Source organism: Camelus bactrianus, chromosome 16, assembly GCF_048773025.1.
Source record: "Camelus bactrianus isolate YW-2024 breed Bactrian camel chromosome 16, ASM4877302v1, whole genome shotgun sequence".
NCBI classification, from domain to species: domain Eukaryota; kingdom Metazoa; phylum Chordata; class Mammalia; order Artiodactyla; family Camelidae; genus Camelus; species Camelus bactrianus.
Window position 1 is genome coordinate 7,734,500 of NC_133554.1, and position 16,801 is coordinate 7,751,300.

A 16,801-nucleotide genomic window follows, 5' to 3' on the forward strand; every position below is an offset into this window, starting at 1 on the left:
AGAATTTGTAGTTAGATATGTATGAATATATATGTAAATATACCTGTGTATATATATGTATATACCACTCTATGTAAATGTTTCACTGGAGAAATATGAGCAGCGGTCTACTCTGGTCTGAATGAGTTGAAAGTTCAACTATGAGTGATTTCAAGGGCAAAAAATATATCTCCCAGCTCATTGCTGGATCCCCACGGCCCAGCGCAGTCCCTGCCCACAGTCGGAGCCCAGGCCGGACGAGAAGCCCACGGGTGAGCCCATCCCATCTTAGGCTGCATATTTTCAGACTTTTGTGTCTTCCTTTGTGTTTTACTAGGTTCGTGTTTTAGTTTAGATAAAACATTGCTTTCATATTTTATCTTCCTTGATTCGCCAAACAAGCCTGGGAGGGGAGGGTTGTTATCTGCATGTTACAGAGAGAAAAAAAAAAACAAAACACATGAGGTTGAGACACTTGGGGCCGTGCCCAAGTTTGCACAGCTGTCCACTAAGAGGACTGATCACAACCAGTCTGAACAGTGATGACTGCCATTTACTGGGCCTCTCCTGTGTGCCAGGCCCGCTCTTGGCATTGCATGTATACAGTGTTATTTAATTTAGTCATCAGAAAAAGCCCTGTGGTGCTAGAATGAGCCTTGTTTTATAGATGAAAGAAAACTAGACTCAGAGAAGTCAGGCAAATGAGGATGAAGTCAACTAGTCCAGGGCTGGAGCTGGGTCTCTAGTTTCTGTCTGTTGCTTTTTCTGCTGCACATGGCTCCTCCCTGAAGCTCTAGGGCAAACTTTAAGGGACATCTGAGTCACCTTGAGGGCTTGTTAAAGCATCAGTTGCTGGGCCCCATCACCAGTGTTTCGGATCCTGTAGGTCCGGGAAGGAGAACTTGCATTTCAGGGGATGCCTCTGCTGCTGGTCTGGGACCTTGCTCTGGGAAGGGCGTTCTCAGCCTCTGCCCCCACCACTTCAGAGTCCTGCTCAGGCTCTGCTGGACGAGTCCCCCAGGCAGAGCCTGGGCCTGAAGCTCATGTAGGACCCTCAGACAAGCAGGACTTAAGCAGAGCTCCCACCTCTGTCTCAAGTCTTTGTCTATGACTGAGCCATTAGAGTTTTTAGCTGAAAGCAATAAAAACCATTCCTGGTGTTTATAAGCAGAAAAGGAGTTTATCAGAAGGCCAGAGGGAGCTCCCAGAATCACTAGGAAGGCTGGAGAGCCAGGCTCAGGAAACAAGCCGGGTCAAGGCAACCACAGTGTGGACAGGGACCAGAGCTCACTGCAGGTCTGGCCTGGAGAGGACATGCGTGCCACAGGCCCTGCAGGACACAGACACACAGCCAGGACCACCAGCATCACTGGCCCTGGACGCTGGAGGCCGCTGCTGGCCCCGGGCTGGATGTACTTGTTGTTGCTTTGTTTGGCCTCGAACCAAAGTCTGAGAAGGGCAGTGGTCCTTCTGGATCAGCCTGGGTCATGTGCCCCCATCAGCTGCAAGGGATGCTGGGAAATTGAACTTTTGGCTTTAGGGTCTCCACTGAGAAAGATCACATGGAAAAACTGGAGGGAGCCACGGAGGAGGCAGGGAGCCTGGCTGGAGGCTCTAGAAGAATGATGGCAGTTAAGGAGGAGGAGGAGGCGGTGGAGATGGAGAGATGTGGACAACCTTGAGACATATTCATGACACAGAATAGCAACACGACTTGGAAATAATCCCAAAGGAGAGGAGGAACAAAGGGCAGCAAAACTGGCTCGAGCAGCTGGGTGGATGTGGTTACCATATATTGGGATGGGGACCTCCAGGAAGGAACAGGTTTGAGACAAGGAGTTCCACTCTGAGCGTGTTAGGGTCAAGTGCCTGTGAGATGCCCAAGCAGAGAAGTCTGCCTGGCACTTGGATGTTTGAGGTTGGAGCCAGGCGGAGGCTATACATGATATTTTAAACAAAATTTAAAGTTGTGGGAGGGGCTCATCCAGGGAGAGAAAGCAAGGAGAGAGGAGAAGTGGAGTCTGGCTGAACCCTGAGGAACTTCAGAAGACTGGAAGAGGCGCAGCCAGCCGGACAGGAGGAGAGGACAGGGTATCAGGGAGCAGGGAGGGGTTGGCTGTGCGGATTTAACAACCAGGAGGTTAGAACAGGCTTGATGGAGCTGGGGAAGCAGAAACCAGTCTGCAGTGGGTGAAGGTGAGGTTTGATCCCAAAGTGCTCAGGGAGGGGTGGGGGACGGTAGCTGAAGGGGGGCTCCAGGGCCAGTGGGAGGGTTTTTTTTTTTAGTAGATTTAGTCATTTTTGTTAAATATTTTCCATTCTCCCCTTCTGTTCTATTGAAAGAGGAATGCGGGCTCAGGGCAAGAAGATGTCACACTGTGAGGTGGAGGGAATTCCTAGGATCTTTCATAACAAAGGAATTCAACAGTTCAGAAGGTTGGCACCAGTTGGTGACCCCCTTTCAGAGTCTCCTGTGTTGAAGGACCGGTCTGCCACTGGGGTGGGTTGGTTGGTTTCTCACCTGGGAGACACCGGAGCGCGTCTGCGCAGTGAAGGGAATGGCTGGTGGGGGATCCTGGGTTCTCACCTGGGGCTTGGCCTATGGGAGGGTCGGGGTAGGGGAGCTGCCATCAGGGTTCCAGGTGTAGTGGCAAGGGGTGAGCAGTCCCATCTCACAGCTGCTGCTTTTGCTCTGAGGACTGAGATGAGGTCCTTGGCTGAGAGCAAAGGGGAAGGCTGGGGGTCAGAGCCTTAAGGAAAGAGGAGAAAGTCTGAACAGGAGGCCGACTTGCTCTCGGGGTCACTGCCTTGGTCCTGCTCCTGCTTCTACTCAGACACTGCCATCCTGCAGCCTGTTTCCAGCACAGCAGCCTGACGGAGCCTCTAAAACAGTGAGATGACATCACTCTTCCACCTCAAACCTTGCAATGGATCCTCACATCACTGGCCTCCCTGCCCTTCCCCCTCCAACCTTGGCTCCTATTTCCTCCCTCCAGCCATGTGGGCTCCAAGCAGTTCTACAAGCACCAGGCATGCTTCTGCCACAGGGCCTTTGCACTGGCTATTCCTGCTACTGGACCAATTTCTCTTTGGCTGGCTAATTCTGTTGTGGGGCTGTCCTGTGTGTTGTAGGATGTTTACAGCCTCTCCCTACTGGGTGCCAGTAGCACCCCCACATACACGCAGTTGTGACAACAATGTTGGCAAAAGTTCCTTGGGTAAGAGGCAGAAGTCACCACGGACTGAGAACCACTGGCCTAGAACAGACTTTCCTTAGATACCCACCCGGCCTCCCTGCCTCACCTCTTTCAAATCTTTGCCCAAATCTCCCTTGCTCAATGAAGCCCTCCCTGACCACCTCACTTAATCCCACATCTGTCCCCAGCCCCAGATTCCTGATGCCCCATCCTGTCCTTTTCCCTTTTGCCATAGCAATGGCCACTTTCTCACATACTACATGGTTTACTTATTTCTTCCATTTATTATGTGTTTTCTCCCATTACAATGGAAGCTCCCCAAGGGCAGGGGACCTCACACTTTAAATTACTGATGTGTCCTAAGTGGCTAGAACCGTGAGTGGCATATAGCAAACATAAATGCCTTAATAAACTCAAGGACCTCAGGTGGCCGGGTGCTGTGGAGGGCCTAGCTCAGGCTGGTGTGGGTGAGTTCACAGGGATTCTCGTCCTTTGAGGTCACCTGTACTATGAGAAGACGTTACACATGGTAAGCAAGCCCCTTACTTACCAGAGGGCCAGAACATTCTTGGCTCTCTGTGTCCCCCTCACCCAGCTCAGTGACAGGAACGTAGTAAAAATGGTTTGTAGAATGAACTGTGAAGACCAAGTTTGGGGTGGGTTGAAGGGTCCATAATCATCAGAGGTGGAAAGGGACAATGGAATGAAGGCAAGCGTCACGCACAGGGAAGTGTCCTGGGAAGCAGCCCCAGGCTGGGTAGCGAGAGGTAGGGGCGCTTCCAGACACGGGGAGGGGAGGAGGGCCTGGCAGGGAACCCGGCACGTGGTCAGAAGGTCTCCGATGGTGGGAGCCGAGCTCTGTCAGCATTCTGTGCTCTGTGGGTGTCATTCTCCCATTTGAGAGGTAAGCTTTGTAAGGGAATGAGCCAGCGCTGGGACTTCTCCAGCACTTTAATATCCTAATTATTCATGCCCTTTCTCAATCCAGCAGAGGATTTAAGGTATTTAAAAGAATACACGAAGCAAGGGAGGGGATGGCTCAGTGGTAGAGCGCATGCTTAGCATGCACGAGGTTCTGGGTTCAATCCCCAATACCTCCATTAAAATAAATAAATAAATGTTAAATAAATAAAACCTAATTACCTCCCCCTTCCAAAAAAAAACCCAAAATAAAATAAAATAAATACATGAAAAACAAGAGAATAGGGGGGTGGGAAGGGATAGACTGGGATTTCAAAATGTAGAATAGATAAACAAGATTATACTGTACAGCACAGGGAAATATATACAAGATCTTATGGTAGCTCACAGAGAAAAAAATGTGACAATGAACATATACATGTTCATGTATAACTGAAAAAGTGTGCTCTACACTGGAATTTGACACAACATTGTAAAATGATTATAAATCAATAAAAAATGTTTAAAAAATAAAAATAAAAATAAAATCTGGTAAATAAAGAAAAAAAAAGAAAAGAAAAACAAGAGAATATATTAAAAGCAGAGAAAGGACAGTTTCAGGGTGAGGAGTTGACCGCAAAGGGAGGGAACTTTCTGGGTGTAGCAATGCTGTTTCTCTTGATTTGGGTGTTGGTACGTGGGTGTCTACATTTGAGTTGTCAAAACCCGGCCAGTTGTATGCATAAGATGTGTGCATTTCACTAGATGTAATTTTACCTCAATAAAGCACAGAAGGGGGAGGAGGAAGGAGAAAGCAAGATGGGACCATCTCACGCCGGGAAGATGTGTGAAATTTTAAAAACTGGGGACTGTGATGCCCTGATGGCTTCGCGTTGGGGGAGGGGCCGCAGATCTGCCCTGAACATCCCAGCAGCTGATACAGGGAGGGGGGACTCAGTCAGTGACACGGTTCTAAGGGTCCCTGAGATAAACAACCAAGCAGTCGCTCAGGAAAACGCCTTCTGCTCTTGGTATTAGAATCAGTATCATGGAGGAATCTCTCCTGAGATCCTTCTAGCAGAGTGGATAAAGAATGACCTCCTCACAAAGCTTTAAGAACAAGAATCATGGGCAGTTCTCGAAGAGACCCTCCTACCAGGCAGGCTGCGGCTTGGCATGGAAGCCCCTCTGGTGGACGCAGCCCTGCCCTCTCTCGGACGCTCAGCTTCTGGGCTTGGCCTGGGCTGTCTCAGGAGAGCGAGAGTCCTCAGAGGGGCTGAGCAAGCCTCCCTGACCCTGTTTCCCTTGCAGAGCTGGGAGCCTGACAAGTGACTGAGGTGGTGATGGAGGCACCAGGAAGCCCCCATGGTTGGTGGAGCATGGATACAAGAGGAATGGGGTTCACAGGCTTTGAGGAGAGTTGAGGGCGTGACAAGGACTCAGGCCTGGGCAGGGAGCCCCCGCCCTGCCCCAAGCCTGTCCTGGAGCATTAACAGGAGGGTGACCATCCATCCACATTGCCTGGGACTGAGGTATTTCACGCGACCCTGGACTTTCAGTGCCAGGCAAACAGGGATGATCTGGTTACCATAGAAAGCAGTTCCTTCAGGCAAAAACCAACCTTCCTTCAAAAGGACTCCAGGGAGCCCAGTAGGGACCAGGCAGCTTCAGGGAGCCTGAATCTGCAGAGACAGGCACGGAGCAAGCAAGTAGGTAACACTTGAATGGGAGGTTGGGTATCGCATTACGAAGAACCCATCCAGTTAGGTGCAGAGAGTCGGGGGATAGTCAGGGAAGGCATCATTGAGGAAGGTAAGTTTGATTTGACATGTTAAGACTGAGTAAGAATTAGCAAGGCGTAAACCCTTACCTTTACGGTCAACCAATTTTTAATAAGGCTGCCAAGTCAACTAAATTTGTTTTCCACAAATGGTGCTAGGACAGCTGGGTTGCCATGTGTAAAAGAACGAAGCTGGATCCCCACTTCACACCATATACAAAAGTTAACCCCAAACAGATCATAGATCTAAATGTAAGCACCATAACTATAAAACTCTTAGAAGAAAACGTACACCTAAGTCTTTGTAACCTTAGATTAGGTTGAATTAGGTGAATTGGGTGAATTTTGTTGGATATGAATTATATCTCAATAAAGCTGTTATTTAAAAAGAGAAGGAGAGAGTTCCAGTTTCCTGTCTGGGATGTAAGGAGCTTGGAAGTTGTCACTCCATCCTAACGAGTAGAAAGCTAAACAAACTGAATCAACAACTTTTCTTAGATCCATTGGAGAACTGGGGTCACAGGGTAAACCACTGCCCCTGCCCCTAAATTGGAGAGACAGACGGGGCAGATAGAAAGAATGACAACTTACCCGGGCAGAAACACGTGAACGGAAACCTCCAGTGGAACACCATCAGGGCAGGAAAATCCAATGACCATCGGAGAATTGCTGGAGGCTCGGTGTGGACAGCCTGAGAGTTTAAAACTCCGAGTGGGGCCAGTCTTAGGGGGAGTGGTCCATTTTCTGTGAGTTTTACCTCCTGGAGCTAAATCCCATGGTCTTAACGGTGAAGATCAGAGAAAAACCTTCTGCTTCTGTCAGGAGGAGGAAAAAGAAGCCACTTTGAAATTTACCCAGAGCCTCCTGTTCTTAACAAGTCTACCCTCAAGAGAAACTATTTTACCAGAGCTTAAACCACCTGGGAGAAGGGAGCTACCCAGGTCCAGCCCCCTCTAACAATCCTTCCCCACCTAATGGGACGAGAACACTGAGAAACACCTGCAAAGCTTACAGCCCAGAGGCACAGGCTCACTAAAACATTGAGACCTGCTCAAAGGCCTGGAGAATGCTTCCGGCTCCCCCAAACCTCAAGGCCACATCACTGAAGGCCTATTTATAGCAGTTCCTTTTACCCAGTGCATCTTGTCTGGCTTTGAACAACAATTTACGAGGCATACTAAAAGTCAGAACAGTTTGAAGAGACAGAGCAAGCATCAAAACCAGACTCCGATACGGCAGAGATGAAAATTTAAAACTGTGGCCGGCACCTGGAATCCTAAAAGGCTCTCCTTTTCTGCTTCCAATTAGGAATCACGTATGGTGTTGCAATTTTGGAAATTTTGAGATGAAATAGACCAAATCAAATTTTCGGTGCCTTCACAACATATTCTCAGATGTAATCGTAAACTTGGGAAATGTAGGGCCTTTCACTGGGTTTGTGATGGTCCTGTGTGGTAATACGGCCTGATGTGTCTCAGGTGGTAAGTCGGAACTGACAAACCTTGGAGGGTCCATGGGTGTTGGGTCAACTGTCAGGGTGATGTGGCAGGTGTGGGGCGTGGCAGGTGTGGGGCGTGGCAGGGGGCGTGGCTTTCCCAGGGTCATCCCTCTGCTTCTCAAGTTCCAAATGGTGTTCCATGTGGTTCACCAATCAAGGATTTTTTAGAATTTTGAGGCAGCTGAGGCATTTAAAGTTTATGTGAGTCTCGTGTTTCGTTTTCTCTGTTATGCTGTCGAAAGTAGAGCCATTGGGAACATGATCAGACTTCCTTTCTTGGATGAAGATGAATAAACGTGATGATAGAGGTCACGCTTGTTTCATTCCGGATCTTAAAAAGGAATGTTTCTCCATTCTTAATGCATCATCTTAATGCTTCACCAGTAAGGATGGTATTTCCTATATATTTTGGTAGACTCAATTTATCAGGTTAGGAAAGTATACTTTTATTCTAAGTATTTATTTTATTTATTAAGACGTGTGTTTTTTTTCAATCATGAATGGATATTGATATTTGTCAAACGCCAATAGGAAGCTTTGGTGTTCCTACTTTAATCTTAAATTCATGAATTACATTTTAAAAACTTAATTGGTTCATGATACATTGTCAGTGCTGTTCCATGCATGACCCTGTTTTACTGAAAATTTTTATTTTAAAAACACATGTCAATGCACTACCCAAACCAAGAATGAAAACATTGAGAACTTACATCTACCTATGTGCTTCTCACTCAACTGACAGCCCAAACATAAGGTGACCATTATCCTGAATCTTGCTTTATTTCCCCCACTCAGCTTTATTGAAGTCTGACTGAAAAATAAAAATTGCATATATTTAAGGTGTACAACATGGGAATAATGACTGCCACAATCAAGCTAATTGACGTAACCATCACCTCAGAGTTACCATTTTGGGATGTGTGTGGTGAGAACACTTGAGATCGCTTAGCAAATTTCAGTATATAATACTTCGTTGTTGTTATTAGTGGGAGTGCTGGGGATTGAACCCAGGACCTCGTGCATGCACACGCTCTCCCACTGAGCTGTCCCCTCCCCGTCCATACAGCATTATTATTAAGTAATAGTCACCATGCTGGACATGGAGGTCTCCAGAACTCATTCATCTTATAATTGAAAGTTTGTACCCTTTGATCAACATCTCCCCAACTCCCCCACCCCTCAGCCCCTGGCAACCACCAATCCAGTCTCTGTTTCTATGAGTTCAGCTTCTTTAGACTCCACATAAGTGAGATCAATGCAGTTTTTGTCTTTCTGTGTCTGGCTTCTTTCACTGAGCATAATGTCCTCCAGGTTTATCCATCTTGTTGAAAATGGCAGAATTGTCTTCTTATTTTAAGGCTGAATTTTATATATCAACTTTTCCTTATCCATTCGTCCACTGGTAGACACTTACGTTGCTTCCTTAGCTTGGCTATTTTGACTAATGCTACAATGAACACGGGAGTGCAGATACCTCTTCCAGATACCGATTTTATATCCTTCGGATATTTACCCAGAAGTGAGACTCCTGAATCATACAGTACGTCTATTTTTAATTTGTTGAAGAACCTCCATACTGTTTTCCATCGTGGCTGCACCAAGTTACATCCCCACCAGCAGTGTATGAGGGTTCCCTCTTCTCCACATCCTTGCCAACACTTTTTATCTTTTGACTTTTTGATACTAGCCATCCTAACAGGTGTGACGTGATGTCTCATTGTGGTTTTGATTTGCATCTGCCTACTGATCTGTGATGTGGAGCATCTTTTCGCGTTACCTGCCCCAAGAAGCTCTGTGCAGGCTTCCTGATGGGAGTCCTCAGAGTATTTACTAGATCCCAGCCCTGTGATGAGTTCTGAGCCCTGGGTGCCAAACTCCCAGCCTTTCTCAACCTCTCAGCCGCACTGATCAGCTCTGTATTCTGGCTGGGGTGAGAAAGTATTTGGCTTTTGGGCAGTGCCCTGCACAGGTGAGGATGCCGGGCACCCACTCGCCACACTCTCCCCTTCCCCTCTGGGAGAGATCACTGGCCAGAGTCAGGGTGTCTCTTGGCACTGGGCTGTGCTGCCTGGAAGAAGGGGTCCTGAGGGGAAAGTGAAACTGTCCTTCTTGTCTTCTAAGATGCATCTGTTCTTGGCTTTTTTTTTCCCTCCCTCCAACAGGGTACTGGAAATTCTCTGCTGGACGCCTAGACTCCTGGATTCCCACAAAGATGCTCTTCCTCAAGTGTCCCAGCTGTTCTTGGCCTTGGCTCTTCACTACAGATGCCAGAATTCACATGTCACAGTTCAGAAAACACCCAGATTATAGAGACAGAAAGCAAATTGGTGTTTTTGTCAGGAGTTGGAAGGAGGGAGAACAAGGACTGCTAATGGCTATGGGGTTGTCTTTTGGGGTAATGAGAATGTTCCAGAACTAGGTAGAAGTGGTGATTGCACACCATTGTAAATGTCCTCAATGCCACTGACTTGTACACTTGGAAGTGGTTAATTTTATGCTTTTTAGGCGACTTTCACCTAAATTGAAAAAAAAAAAAAAGACACCTGGATTCCTGATCCATAGAAACTGTGAGATGATAAATGTTGTTAAGCAGCTAGATTTGGGGGTAATTTGTTACACAGCAATAGATGATATACTTTGGTTACATTATTGGACTTCAAAGATATCGAATAATTCCTCAAGTATTTAGAAAGTAACATGAAACAGAAAAATATCAGGGTGGCCTCAGATTTCTCCAAAGCAGCATTCAATGACAGAAGAAACTTGTGCTGGTTAATTCTGTGATGTCAGCTTGACTGGCCGTGGGATGCCCGGATTAAACATTATTTCTTGAGTGTGTCTGTGAGGGTGTTTCTGGATGAGATTAGCATTTGCATCCATGGACTCAGGAAAGTAGGTTGCCCTCCCCAGTTTGGGTGGGCGTCTTACAATCCGTTGAAAGCCTGAATAGAGCAAAAGGCAGAAGAAAGAGAAATTCATCCCCCTTTTTCCCCACCTCACTTGGCTGAGCTGGGACATCTCATCTCATCTGCTTTGACTCTCAGACTGGGATTTACACCGTCAACTCCCTGGTTCTCAGGCCTTCAGATTTGGACTGAATTACGCCTCTGGCTTTCCTGGGTCTCTAGCTTGTAGATGTCAGATCATGGGACTTCTCAGTCTCCACAATCACATGGGCCATTTCCTCATAATAAACCTGTCTGTCTGTCTATCTATCTATCTACTTACCTATCTATCTATCTACCTATCATATTATATATAGAGAGATTTGTTAATATATATTAATAAATATCTGTATCTCCTACTGGTTCTGTTTCTTGTGAGAACCCTAGTACAAAAATCAAGCAATAATGACAGTCGATTATCATTAGCTTAAGCAGGTGAAGAAGCCGACAGCAGCTGCTGCACCAGATGCGATTTCATTGCTTGAGTAAATTAACAGTAAGTTAACACGCCCGCTGCTACCTGGCATGCAGCTGCTGATCTAGCGAATGCCTTTCTCTCGATCTTTGTCCAGAAGGCCCAGCAGAGGCAGCTGGCTTTCAGCTCAGCAGTACACCTTCACTCTCCTACCTTACTGATGTATCAACCCTCCAGCCCTATGTCACAACTTAGGCTAGGAATCGTGATCCCCTTTCCCTTCCACAAGCTATCGCTCGCTCTGGTCCATAACAGGGACAACATTATGATGTCTGGGTCTAGTGAGTGAGAAGTAGCAGCTACTCTGGACTTACTGGTAAGATGCTTGTGTGTCAGAGGGTGGGGAATAAATCCGACTAAAATTCAGGGTTCTTCTGGGGGTCCGGTGGTGTAGAGTATGAGATATCCCTTCTAAGGCGGAGGGTAAGTTGTATCTGGTCCCTCTCACAACCAAAGAAAGAGGCACAATGCCTAGGTGGCTTCTCTGGATTTTGGAGGCAATATAGTCCTCATTTGGGTGTGTCACTTTGGCCCATTTACTGAGTGACCCTAAAAGCTGTTTTGAGGGGGGCCCAGAACAAGAAAGGGCCCTGTGACAGGTGCAGGCTGCCATGCAGGCTGCTGGGCCACACGGGCCAGAGGATCCAGCAGGTCCAATGGTGCCTGAAGTGTCAGTGACAGAGAGATGCTGGCAGGCTGATTACATTGGACGGTTTCCACTGTGGAAGGGGCGTGGAATAGACGCCCTAGATACGATCTGCCTTCCCTGCATGGAATGCTTCTGCCAAAATAACCATCCCTGGACTTACCGAGTGACTTATCCACATGTCATGGTATTTCACAGCACATTGCCTCTGATCAAAGGACTCACTTCACAGCAAAAGAAGCGTGGCTATAGGCCCCCGCTCACAGAATTCACTGGTTTTACCGTATTCCTCACCATCCTGAAGCAACTGGTTTGAAAGAACTATGTAATGGCCTTCTGAAGACTCAGTTACAGTGCCAGCTAGGTGGCGGTACCTGCAGGGCTGGGGCAAGGTTCTCCAGGAGGCTGTATATGCTCTGAACCAGCATTCAGTACATGGTGCTGATTGTCTGATAGCCAGGGTTCTTGGGTCCAGGAATCAAGGGAGTGGCACCACTTACTGTCACCCCAATGATCCCCCAGCAAAGTTTTTGCTTCCTGTTCCTGTGACTTTACGCTCTGCTGGCCTCCAGGTCTTAGTTCCAGAGGGAAGGATGCTTCCATCAGAGGACAGAACAATGATTCCATTGAACTGGAAGTTAAGATTGCCGCTTGGCCACTTTGGGCTCCTCATGCTTCTGAATCAATAGGCAAAGAAGGGAGTGACGGTGTTGGCTGAGTGGGGTGACTGATCCCGACGCCAAATGGAAATTGGACTACTTCTCCACAAGGGAGGTAAGGAAGAGCATGTGTGGAATACAGGCATCTCGTAGTATTACCATGTCCTGTGACTAGTCAATGGAGAGGGCAGGGTACAGCTCAGTGGTAGAGCATATACCTAGCATGCGCACGGTCCTGGGTTCAGTCCCTAGTACCTCCATTACAAATGAATAAACAAATAAATAAACCCAATTACCTACCCCCAATCAAAAAAAAATAAAGATTTTTTTGAAAAATAAAGTCAATGGAAAACTGTAACAACCCAATTGAGGAAGGATTAGTAATGGCTAGACCCTTCAGGAATGGAGCTTTGGGTCACCCCACCAGGCAAAGAACCACAACCAGCTGAGGTGCTTGCTAAAGGCAAAGGGAACACAGATTGGGTAGAAGAAGGTAATTAGAAATGCCAGCTATGACCACATGGCTAGTTACAGAAATGAGGACCGTAATTATTATGAATATTTCCTCCATATTTTTTTACGAGTATGTTTGTGCACGTGTATCTTGGTTTTCTTTCCTCTTGTTCCCTTATCAGGTAACATAAGATGTATTGACTTTCTATCATAGTATTTAAGTGTTGTTAATTTTACATCTAGTATTTAAGTTATGGCATATTAAGAAGAAGAGTAAACACCACTCAAGGACTTTAGTTTTCTGGGGAAGGAGTTAGTGTGCTTTCCATTGTACATTGGACAGTTGTATCAGGAATTCTGATTTTGTTATTGTCTTTATTTGGAGATTAAGTCTGGTTTCAGGAGATGCACATGGGTGCCAAGTTGACAAGGGGTGGACTTATCATGGTTATATGTCAACTTGACTGATGCCGGGGGCCCAGATTACACTTATTTCTGAGTGTATCTGTAAAGGTGTTCTTGATGAGATTAACACTTGAATTGGTAGCCTCAGTAAAGTGGAGGCCCTCCCCAGTGTGGGTGGGCAGCAGCCAATCCATTGAAGGCCTGAATAGAACAAAAAATGGAGGAAGGAGAAATTCACCCCTCTTCTTTCCAGCCTTACTTGCTTGAGCTGGGAGATCTCATCTCTTCTTTTCAGCCCCTCGAACTTGGGCTGAATTACCCCAAGGGCTTTCTGGGGTCTTCAGCTTGCAGATCATGGGACTTCTCAGCTTTCATAATTGTTGAGCCTTGAGCCATATATATATGGGTTTGTTTTTTTTCCCTTGCTGGTTCTATTTCTCTGGAGAACCCTGACCAATACAAACATCCAATGTCTATAAAATTCTGAGGGAAAGAAATATCCAGCCAAGATGTGCCTGAATTTCGAAGGCTACAGGAATCAATCTCAAAAATAAAAGATCGGGGACTATAACAAAGTAATTATGAGCACTTTCTGAAAAATATGTAGAGAGGTGAATAAAAAAGATGACAGTGGAGAGGCAGTGGTAAGACTAGAGATGAGACATTTAAATACATCAATAAGACCACGTAACTGGAGGGGTTATATTTGCAGAACAGAAAGTAAATGTTATAAACCCTGACAAAGTAAAAAGGCTAAAAGCCACAGTCAGGAGGTAGAACGGCCATCCAGCAGGCCAGACAGCCTACACAGCTCTCCTAATTGAAAAGATGAAAACTGCAAATGAAATATTCTATTTTTAAAAACTCTTAAAAAACACTGCTGAGCTGACACTAATAGAAATATTCCTACAGAGGCCAAAATGAAGTACAATCAGGAAGCCTAGGAGATAAGTGAGTGCCAAAGCCAGCTTTTCTCCCCAAGGGTTTCTGTGAAACACAGACCTTGAGTCTTGGGCAGACTGTTTTCCGAGATGCAGGGAACAGGAGATAAAGCCCAGGGCTCTACCAAGATAATGAGAGATGTCGGCATATAATTAGGACCTCCTACAAACTCAACATAAAAGCATATGAAAACAAAACCCAAAAATCCATTTTAGGAGGGAAGGAGCAACGGGACTTGCCTGTCTTGACCTTGAACCTTGAATGGAAGGAAAAATATAATCTTTCCTGAAAGCCTGAAACTACAACCCAGCCCTTGCACAATTTGTGCTCAAATTCACACTGCCTGGGGAGCCCAAGAAAACCTCACCAAAACGCCAAGGGTTCCCAGGTTGCTAGCACAGAAGTGTGCCTGGAAAAAGCAAATACAAATTGTCTCTATAGGTATGCCACTTCGATCAAGGACTCAAAGTTCTCCCACAGATAAAGTTCCAAGGAAAAAGAGCGGCTCATAATCTGGAGTGATAAAACAGAAGCAAACAAGGCCCCGGGAGTCGGGAGAGCCTGCAGCATGACACCTGTGAAGATCGTGCCAAGCCACGCTGGGCCCAGAGGCAAATGTGGAAAAAATCGCTAGTATTGATCCTTCTAAAATTTAAAATGTTAGTATTTCACTCATCATGGATTTTTTTGGGGAAAAAAGAATGAGGGAAAGTGCAGGGGAAATGCTGAAACACAAAAACAAAACCCTCTTGCTCCAAAATCTTATATCCAGTGAAGATATCCTTTAGGAATGAAGGTGAAATAGACATGTTCAGATAAAAGATAACTAAGGTCGTTTGTCACCAACAGCCCTGCTCTATAAGAAGTACTAAAGGAAGTTCTTCAGGTTGAAGGGACATGATACCAGAGGGAAACTCAGACTTTCAGGAAGGAATGAGAGCATAGGAAATGCTAAATATCTAGGTAAATATAAAAGACTGTTGTTTTCCTCTTAACGTCTTTAACATACGTACAATATAACTGTTTACAGCTAAAAAGCATATGCTCAAATTAATGAAACAATTAAAAGAACAGCAGAATGAACCCAAAGAAGGTAGAAAGGCAGGAATCACTATATTAATTAAGAACAGAAATTAATGGGAATTCAAACATGTAATAGGATCAACAAAACCAAAAGTTCATTATTTAAAAGTAAAAAAGAGACAGCTCCAGGGCAAGATGGTTACAGAATACATAACAATACAGGAAAGAAAATGGTGCCACAACTCCAGAAACAGCAGAAATTAAACGGGCAATAAAAATAAGCTATATAAATAACTTTATTTGAAAACAAGTTCCTAGGATTTCGTAAATACAATTTATTAAAACTAAATCAAAAAGAAATAGAAAGCATGACTAATCCTATTATTAACTGAGTTAATTGAATCAGTACGTAACTATCTTTCCACAAAGAAAATACCAAGCATCTGGCCTGCCCAGTTCAGGTGAGCGTTGCCAAATATTGGGAAAACAGATAATCCCATATTCTGAAAGAACAGGAAATGAGGGAATACTCCCCAACATCTTTTGAGGCCAGGAAAACTTTGGTATAAAAATGGTGTAAAAACCTTGGAGAAAAAAAATTTTATAAAATTTAATATTCATTCATATGAAGATCCTTTAGCAAACTAGACACAGAAGGGTATTTCCTTAACTTGATAAAAGTTTATTAAAAAGAAAAAACTGTAGCACACATCACTTCATGGTGAAACAATGAAAGCATTCTTTTTTAAGAAAAAGAGCTGACGCAGATGAGTTATTCTCCTAGTCAACAAGTTACCCAGAGTCTTCAGAGCACAGTAGCACAAGAAATAAAAGTTTCAATAATTGGTAAGAAACAAACTTGGCATTATGCGTGTATGATATGTATGACTGCCTATGTGTAAAACAGAAAAAACCCTACACATAATAGATTATTAAGAGAGATTACAGGGGCAGGAGGGTAGAGCTCAGAGGTAGAGCACATGCTTCGCATGCACAAGGTCCTGGGTTCAATCCCCAGTACCTCCATATAAATAAATAAAGACCTAGTTACCTCTCCCCCAACCAAATAAAAGTTTTTTTAAAAAGAGAGAGAGTCCAAAAAAAAAAAAAAAAAAAAGGAGAGATTACAGAGTTCACTGGATATAAAATCAATATACCAAAAGGAATTTCCTTTCTGTATATTAAGATGGTAAAAATGAGGTATGAAAAAAGATACTATATCATGTCAATAAAAATATAAAGAACCTAAAGACAAATCTGCCAAAGAAGTGTAAACTCTATGAAGAAAAACTATATAATTTTTTAAAGGATGTAAAAGAAAAACTACATAAATGGAAAGATTCACCTATTTAATTTTATTTTTTCCCCACATGCTTTAGGATAGTAAAATAGAATGTGGGGAGGTCTTGTCCACACTGGGCTATAGATTTAATGAACTTTAACAAAATCTTTGCTGGGTTATTTTGGAGGGCCAGATTTTAATAAGTTCTAGAATAGCAAAGGGCCAAAAATAGCTAAAATATCCTTGAAGAAGAAGTTGAGGGGGAGTTGCTTTACCTGATACTCAAAATATAATAAAAAGTATAGCAATTAAAAATAATGTGGTATTAGCAGAGGAAGAGAAAATAGATCAAAAGAACAGAATGAAGAACCCAGAAATGGACTGAAATCCATGTGAAAACAACTCAGACAGAGAAGGTAGTCAAATAGTCTGACCAGGATGAGTCATTTAATAAATTATGATAATTGCTTATCTACGTGGAAAACAATGAAATTGGATTGCTTCTTCACACTGAATAAAAATCAATTTTAGGTGAATTAAAGACCTAGAGGTAAAAGGGCAAACTATAAAACTTCTGTAGGATAATAAAGGAGATTATTGTATAGAGTAAGGATGGA